The sequence below is a fragment of the Dendronephthya gigantea genome, unplaced genomic scaffold (genome assembly GCF_004324835.1).
Source record: "Dendronephthya gigantea isolate DGI-Jeju-01 unplaced genomic scaffold, DenGig_1.0 000224F, whole genome shotgun sequence".
Taxonomy (NCBI): Eukaryota; Metazoa; Cnidaria; class Anthozoa; order Malacalcyonacea; family Nephtheidae; genus Dendronephthya; species Dendronephthya gigantea.
Window position 1 is genome coordinate 224,963 of NW_021163234.1, and position 9,481 is coordinate 234,443.

General features: G+C 35.3%; 2 long non-coding RNA genes across 2 annotated transcripts; one reads left to right on the forward strand and one right to left on the reverse strand.

Annotated features, from left to right (window-relative positions):
- Window positions 1-850: 850 nt before the first annotated feature.
- LOC114540194 lies at window positions 851-9,122 on the forward strand. The gene is made up of 3 exons (XR_003689009.1): window positions 851-1,096; window positions 6,606-6,885; window positions 8,994-9,122. It is a non-coding gene; the product is annotated as an uncharacterized LOC114540194 (long non-coding RNA).
- On the reverse strand, window positions 2,630-4,016 carry LOC114540193. Its single transcript, XR_003689008.1, has 3 exons — window positions 3,964-4,016; window positions 3,720-3,864; window positions 2,630-3,358 (listed from the first exon to the last, which is right to left on the reverse strand). It is a non-coding gene; the product is annotated as an uncharacterized LOC114540193 (long non-coding RNA).
- Window positions 9,123-9,481: the final 359 nt, after the last annotated feature.

Consider the following 9,481-nt stretch of genomic DNA (forward strand, 5'->3'; position numbering starts at 1 on the left):
AGAAAAAAACTTATCTTAGTTTAGGAAGCCGTTTTCACTAATGGAGTTGAACAAATATTAATAGTTGAAAACTTGGCAATTTCTTTGCAAACATGGCCGCGTTCGTGCAAATATGATGATATGAAATGAATATATGATTACAATTTAATTAAGCGTTGCGCTCTGGAAACTAATTTAGAGACTTGCCCAAACTTGTACCACAGTTCAGCGCAACAAATGCAATCACTTCCCACCGGTACCTGTTTCAAAGCCGCTTAATCCGGTAAAAAGAGAGAGTATCTTCAAATATTTTGATTATCCTCTCTTGCGCTGCAGTGGGTTCTTTAGGTGGAGGACCACCTCCAGTTTTTCGCATCTGCCTATTCACATCGGCAAACGTTTTCTTAGCGGAGCTGGTCAGGTTCTTCCACTTCTCTTTAATTTCGCTTGTTGTGCGGTTTGCCACCCCTATCGCGTTTATTTCTTTTGTGATATTCTCCCAAATTTTATTTTTTTTCTGATTCGTTACCGCATTGGTTAGTTTTGACTGGATTAGTCCTAAATTTTCTTGCACTCTGCTGGTCAAAGTGTCTATTTCGGTCACCGTAAAGTTGAGCTTTCTTCTTTTCTTTTGTCTCCCTCCTTCAACGTCCGCCATTTTGCAAGAATTCGCGCGCTTTTTAACCTAAGGTTAACTGCCTTAACCCTGGGTTAGTTAACCGCAACTTTCACACTGCTTTGAACAACGGAGTTTTAACCTGGGGTTAGCTAACCTTGGGTTAAGGATTTTAACCCAGGTTTAACGCTAACCCAGGGTTAAATTTAACCCGCTTTTGAACAACCGGCCCCAGAATGATAAAATTACAAAATTTATTATTAAACGAAGCCAGGCTCTCCACTTCTAATATTCTGTTATACGAACGATTACAACTTTATTGTTAGAAAATTATTTTAATACGCGGACATTCGAAGCAGGATTTTACAAGATAACTGGCTCTTGATAAGCATTATCGTGGAGCAGCGATTTCATGCGAGCAACTGTGTTGATGTTAGACTTTAATAGACGAGGGAATTAATCACGATATCCCTGCTGAACATGCAAACTAAGACTGTGTTGGTAAGAGAAACGTTTAACATGGATATAATATAACAAATATAGCAATATACCTAAAAATATAATGATTTAGGAGTGTTCCATGCATGCGACAAGTTCGTTCACAGTTATTGATTTCATGCCGCTTTGTTGTGTAACGTGATCAATTATCAATATATAGTTTATATATCATAATCTTCCTAGTAGTTCCTATGCTCAATATTATAGTTATAAAACTCATCCTGTCGTAAAATGTACTAGAATGGATAAGCCTACTTACTCAACACTCGCTAGAGTGTTTGAGAATTTGCATTATACTGAAGTTTGCGATGCATATTATAATATTCGCGTCTATTTATAGCATATCATGTTTGTTATGATTAGCATGGTTTTGTAAAGTTCTTGTACGCCTAATGCATCTTACGCGAAGCAATGGAATATTTCTCTTTATATTATTTGAGGATATTGTTTAATTTGTGTTAAGTCAACTATTGCTATCATAAGGGGATAATATATGGGAAAGTTGTGTGTTTTGAAATATGACCCTCGCCAGCTCTGTTAATAAGCGGAATCTAGTATGTCTTTCCTGGGCATTGTGATGAACCCTAAAATGAGCCGAAATAATCAAAATTCCGATCTGCCGATTTGAAAAATTTTCTTAAAATTTCACAATTTGGACTTATGTTTGAAAAATCCTAGATCCGCCCCTGGAAAGGCTCGAAACAGGCGTAATTGCAGTGCCCTAGATTATAGCATGGCTTCCAACCCATGCAGTGGTTACTAATTTTGTTCGCTTGCATGCATGATCTAGGCACAGGGTGTTAAGATTAAACCTTCTTTTAAAGCGTCTCAAAAGCTCCAGTTTTAAGAAAACATATTTTATACATGTATATATATAACTACTATAGGTAACATCTTTAGATCATACATTCTATCACCGGCTGATCGACCTACGCCAAATGTTACCGTCGAAATATCATCTTGTCTTCTGCCGGACTGGCTGTCAGATGTATGCACTTGTCAATAAATAGTCATGCACCCAATGATCGAAAGGTTTGACCTCTCAGAGAACGTCTAAAAATGCCATATGAAAAATGCATAGTATTGGGTTGAAGCGTTTGTAATCTCATTTGCTGCAGCATACAGCGAGTGAAAAAACATTGATTAATTAATTATGGTTTCACCTCTTAGAAATGCTGAGCCACATCCAAGGTCGCGCTGCGTGCATGCAGTCGATAGCTGGTGTTGTGAAATTATAGCGCCGCCTCGTCCTAGCTTGTTGCTAATACCTGCATTATACGTATATATTTACAAAATAGAAATAAAGTCGCGGTGTGTGTTTGATATGATGTATAGCATTCAAACTATCTTATGCTTAAATGACTTTTTTGGTAGAATTAGAAGAAAGGTTAAACTTAAATGTTTGGAAGATAATGTGACAATATCGTTGAAAGAAATTTCTGAGATATCGATCAATATTCAAGCCCTATAGGAAATTAATATTGGATTAAAACAAATGTCAATTATGTAACGTGATTTACACTGTAAAAAATGAATGGTTGAAACAACCAAAAAAAAAAGGTTCTCCTGGATGCAACCAGGACAACCAATTAAAATTTGGTTATTTTATTACCAAATTCATTTTGGTTAAAATTACCAATATTAATATTGGTTGAATCTACCAATATTTAATAGGTTGATGTAACCTATATTGAATTTAATTAATGTAACCAATGTGCAATGGTTTTTTTGACCAATTATTTCAACCAATTAAAGATTGGTTAAATTATCCTGAAATTCAGAGCACTTCAAATCAAATTTTGTCAAAACACACATATATATTATAAAAGATCTAATATAATAAATAAATTATCCTAATGGTTATTTGCATACATATATACAAATTACTACATTCAAACACTTATCTTACTAGGATTCATCTATCTATACTTAAGTCATTTCCAGGTTCTCAAAGCTGCGGTAAAAAGTTTTTAACTCCAATTGGAATGTTCGTTTTTCCGTCTGTTTGTAGTAATATCTGGTCCAGAAGAAGGAACACATTCTTTGTCTACCCACCTCCATCTTTAGGGTTCTCTGCGTTGGATACATACAATGCAGTCAGCAAACACACAACAGCATTTAAGATGGAAAACTGCTTAAACTTTATTGCTACCATGCCTTCAGCCAAAAGGTCTAGTGAATGGATGTCACCAAGAGATCCAGTTAATAGCAACTTCGGGAATGTTCTTTTTTTACAATGGTCTAAATTTCAACACCACTGTCATCCTAAAATAAAATTTAAAAATTATAAAACTTTATATTCCTAAGCTTGGAAATAAAACATTTACATATGCGAAAAATCCTGGGACACAAAAGAGCAAGACCCTACACTTGACAAGCAGCCACTTGGGCATATTTTTAGTTCTTATGGAGTAACTCTTGAACTATAGTTTAATATTTACAGGGACAATTTCCCAAAATAATTGTCCAGGTCTTTCTCTGCCTCAACTGATGCAGCGGGGCAGTGTAGATGCAATGGTTTTCAATTTCTATTAAATAAGTTTGATTACAAGATTCAGCAGGCAACATAATAAATGTGATTTGCATAGTTCAACATTGTATATTATATACATATATCTGTAGATACCTTTTTCTAGTTCGGGTGACAATCCTCTAATAGACCAATAATTTGTTGGACATCTTTGTTCTTCTTCTTTTCCAGAGCAGCCAGCATTGATGGCTTCTTTGAATCAATGTTTGGGCATCTTAAACATGTGCATCGAAATGATGCTCTACACACAGAAAAAGTAAAAGTCAACAATTAGCTAAACCAAGATATGTATATAAGATATATTAACTTCCACAAATAGTTACTAACAATTACTACTTACCACATATACTCTTAACTTTCTCTGGGTCGAGTTGGGGTTTTGCATCCTTTTCTTTAAGACATTTGAAAGTTTCCCAGGGATGGAATGAGAGCAAAGTTGTTCTTGCATCCTCGACATGCCCATAATTGCATAAACCAAATTTTGACCTTTGGTTAATATGTTTGGATATAAGAAAATCTGTAAATTTTAACAGTAAATATGAAATTTAAACATTTGACACCTTATTCATTCTTAGCATGATGCCATGATATAGCTATAGAATTTATAAATGTACTGCAAAAGCATTGACAGAAATTGTAATGGCCCTATTTATAATGATATAAATAAAAGGTATATTATATTATCTATATGATTCACCAGAAGTAGGATTTGCAGTTGTTGAGTTTTGACAGCATAAATACAATAATACTTGCCATTTCTGATTCAGCATCAGAATTTGAGGATTTCTGATTCAGCATCAGTCACAAGAATCTTGCACTTAAAGGTGATCTTGAAGCCTTGATGGAGTGAATAAAGTAATCTTTTAAATGACTCAGTGCATGGTTATATATAGAGGGCATTTCATATTTAATTAATACTAGTAGGCATGTGACAGCTAGACAAAGTTTTGAAAAAGTGTCCAGCAGCCATACAAAGTCTGATCTGAAAAAATAGTCAATATTTTAAATATAAACATATACTATATACAAACACACTCACCACTGAATTATAATACTTTAGCTGTACACATGTTGTTGTTGAAATTGTAGATAGTTGAATGGAACCTTTGATTATTTTCTTATCAACTTTAGAAATTCCACATGGCCATGACACAATTACTTCTTCCTCGCGATCACAGTCACTATTCACAAATAATCCGGATCTCCTCGCATATTAATCCAGCGTGTTTCACCAATTTCGCATGACTACTCATTGACAAATTCAAATAACGCGTATTTTATGTTAAAATACGAAAGAAAAACTCACTAAATTCTACTATAAAACCTTGAACGATGACAAAGAGTCAAAGACGCGCTCAAAATTTGAAAATAAAGCGTGTCGGTTATACAAGTCCCACATAACCTTGCGGTCCTTTTTGGGCAAAACGCCCGCCACCTAACCTGCGAACAGGTATATTATGAAAACAGTTTACAATAAGTGTGAAATATGTGTGATTTGTCCTTACAAAACGAGTGATTTTTGCTGAGAATTTTAACTTTAAGATTTAATATTCTTTTGGATTTGTAAATTCTATAGAATACGGCAATGGAATTCTATATAGCATAAGATCATACGAAGTCCTATAGAATATTCTATAGCCATAGGATTTAGAATGTGCTATAGCATTCTAGCATATTCTATTGGATTCAATAGAACATAGAACCAGAGGTCTACAAATATACCCCATTGACCACAAAGATTAATTGGTCAATTTAACCAAATTTTATTTGTTGCTACTAAATATATTTGGTTGTTTTTACCAATATGAGCTTTCATATCCATTTTACCAATTTTTTATTGGTTATTTCTACCATTTTAATTTGGTTTTAACCAATTTAATTGGTTGAAACAACCATTTTATATGGTTGCAACCTTTTTTTTTGGTCATTTCAACCATTCAGTTTTTACAGTGTATTTACGCATAGATATATTGCCATCCCTGAATTTTGCATACCCCTTCCGCGGCTTAGTTTTGTGAAAATAAATTATGACACATTAAATTTTACGCCGTTCTGGGATTATTTTAGCTAGGAATTATGGTTCTCCTAGCCGCTTTATTCTGTCGAAAAAAGGATATTTATGAATACATTTAAATTCAAAATATTTATGCTCAGACTGAAAGGGAGGAGGAAAATTACCGCCAGCACCTGGCTATTCAACCCCTTTCCCATATTGCGTGCACTCCATTACCTATCGCGGTCTTTCAGATAAACACCAAACCCGTCATATAAGAGTTTGCATTGTCGTCGGCAAGGCGTATCCTTTTGGGGGTACATATTGCCTAGTCGTCTGTTTATTAAATCACATTAAACGAATTTCTTACTTTGTACGTAAATATTTGTTTTATGTAATGTTATATTTATGAATACATTTAGCATGCAGCGAGCAGCATGCAGCGAGTGAAAAAATTACTGTGGGTTTAATTCGCCATCGATCGCCTCAAATACTACAATGAGCAACGACTTCGCGGAATTAAGAAACTCTGTATAGTTATATCAATTCAGAAATAAACAAATAAGGTTTCACCTCTAAAGGTCTTGTTACACGGTGCAATTTTTCTTGCAACTTGTATGCAATTCTATTTTAAAGAGATGTAAATTAGTGAAGAGTTTAAAATGTTATATAGTGTAGGAAGCGCCAAGGAGTAAAGTTTGGTAGTTGCCAAATTACCATCTCTGAAAAGAAGAATTGCATTGCAAGCTGCAAGAAAAATTGTACCGTGTAACTTGGCCTTTAGAAATTGCTGAGCCACATCCTAGGTCGCACTGCATGCATGCAGTCGATATCCGGTGTTGTGAAATTATAGCGCCGCCTCGTCTTGTTGCTAATAATAGCAATGTTTGACTCATAGAATTATAGCCCAACCTGTAATTACTCGCTGTTCGATACACCTGTATATATAATATACACTAATATAAATATTTATATATGTTATTTACCAGATTGGCGGTCCGTGTGGGGATATATTTCCGCTCGCGTAGCCATTCAGATGGCAGGAGACAACAACACTCGAACAACTAGAAAAAAAAACATTAGATATGTAAAAAAAAATTAATTAAATAATCGACAAGGTTTGGCCGGCTTCATTTACTTCCGGTCAGCGGAATCGAAAAATCAAAATCAAAAATATATAAATAGCGTTCGAAAGCGCTTGTTGTCACAGATAGCTTCCGACAACCGACCAGAGAGGAGAAAAATTCAGCAAAGAAAATATAAGACCAAGTAAGTTAACTTTGTAATATTGTTTTGTAATATTGATGTTGGTACTGTTCTACTCGGGCTTGTAACTCGTAAATAAAGCACCATCACCTCAAGGATTAGGATTTATCAAGATTATCCGTCTTTTTTATTCGAATGGTGCTGGATAGGTCGGCCAATTTCTCCCAGGTTTAGGAGCATTTCCGACTTTATTTGCTGGAATTAATACATATATAGACGCCTCACAGACACGGTCAAAAGTATATATAGTTGACTACATTGATTGACGAATGAAACTATACTTAAGTTTTCAACAAATGGTACATATTAGATAGGCTTTTTTATTCTTCGTTTTAGAGTATTATCAATTTGCTGCTGAATAATATATAATTAAAAAGCAAGTCGTTTGCTGTGGAGTTGCGAATCTGTATGCGCCTAAAAATAAAAAATGTACAAGAACTCGTAGACTAATCATAACATACAATGTCTATGACATTCAACGACAGTTAAATATAGTTTGTTGGTGTCATGTGGTACAGTCGCGTTTGATAGTCGTGCATGTGTACATGTCTGTGTGTAGATAATAACGTGCTTTATTTCGTATTGCAGCAAAGGGTAAGGATATTTTTTGCGTTTGAGTCGTTGGGGCCATAAATAACGTGTATATTTTACGCACGACTGTTGTATGTTCGTTCCGTGGTCGGTGCAGCTCAAGGCCCTTACGCATGCATTACTGCAAGAACTAGGCTAGATCACTACCGGTTAGTATGCTACAATGTTCCACAATTAGCCTCTTTCAGGCGCAAATGGCAACAGCTACCAACAGCATTGAATGAGCTTTACGTTTAAAAGTGCACTTCAAACGAGAAGTTTATGTAAATTTTGAAGGCGAAGTCCCGGTGGTATTGGAGACTTTAGGTAGCGACGTTTTTAGCAACACTGGTATCAGGCGTACATTATTTGGCGGTAAATACCCGTGTCAGCTGTTAGCGATTCACTGCATAAAAACAGTGTATTATATTTCAAGAAAAAAAATATTAGAAAGGTATTTCGACGTGAAAATCAGTGTAAATATGTGTATATGTTGTATTCCTTAGTATACGTATTAAGTGTGAAACTCTGTCAGTATACAGTATAGCACTTTGGAATATCTCACTTCTTGCTTAACCCATTGTTTCAACGGATTTCGTCAGCTGACATTCTCCAAATATTATTTTGGATGCTCAGAAACGAAGTGTTTCGGTCTTATAAATTATTTCGCGCGAATTCGCTCATATAATACAAAAATTGATCATGCATGTTAGAAAGGTTTATAACATGCATCGATAACGTATGCATGCAGTAGCGTGCATGGAAAAGCATGTATATGAGAAAGCCAATGGTTTTAGCTAAAGCCGTAAACCCTCAGAAAACTTCGATTATGGTAAAAAACCCGGTGGTAGCTAATAAAGAACATCCCAGCGATGTTTTTGTAAAAAGGCTATGCGTTAATAGACTGTTTTTGTGCATGGTTGTAACGACACCATGGTTAGCAATAAGTTAGTCAACTATACGGCACAAAAAAAATCATGTGTGCATGTGAGCGTTTTGACATGCAAATTGCATGGGTTTAATATTACGTTTAAAATATATCCCCTAAGAGACAGGATAACTTTCAAGACTTGTGGGTTGTACTAGTGGGTTTAGTAATGCTAATTGCGCCTTTGCCTACGCAAAGAAGCCCTATTTTACCTTCCTCTTTGCATACAGTTATACACGAATACTCGATTTTCATTTATTTGGAGAGATGAAATGCCTCATCAATTTCAATATTTATCACTCTACCCTAGCTGAGATGAAATATTCAGAAATAATCAAGTTCTCGTCACATATTTTACAAATTTGATGGTGTATTTTTTGAACAATAACAAACTATTTTCATGTACCAAACTTTTTAGCATCGCAAGTTATTACTGCTACCACATTACGTCCCAAGGAGAATTTTGTTTATTAAAAACTGGTTTTCACATATTGTTTTGGATAGTTTTATTTCTGAATCCCTTTTCCCTACTCTGAAATAGATCCTTAACAAGTGCAGAACGGAATTCTGAATAGCTTCTTTTAAATTTATTATATCATTCGAATTGTTTTAGAGAAAAACCAAAGTAGTATAAAAATGGCATACGTCCCAAAAGTCTATAGTTATATGGTCAACTTCCTGACACCAGCGGAAATTCGACCAAATATAATCTTTCCGACGCAGGCCTCCCTGACCCAGTAAAGGAGGTTCTCGTTTATATGTGGGCCACAACCAAGGGTGATGAGGCATTTCATCGTTATTACTATGAAGTGTCCACCAAAGATGGAACGCAAACATACAGTCAATACATGAATGTTGCTGCGTCGAGAGATGTTTCTCTTAATTCCGCCAATCTTTGGCTGCCTGTTTTCCCAGGCAACGGTAGGTAACTCGTTAGTTTCTACACCTTGCGATGCTGCGAGCATTGAAATATGTTGTCACAATTTTTTTTACAAGCTGCGAGAAACCTGCTAAGCACTGCTTGTTCAAAATTTTAGTAACATGATTACGGTAGGTTTTTGACAATGTAGCAAACAAATTCATCATTTGGGTTTTACTTTG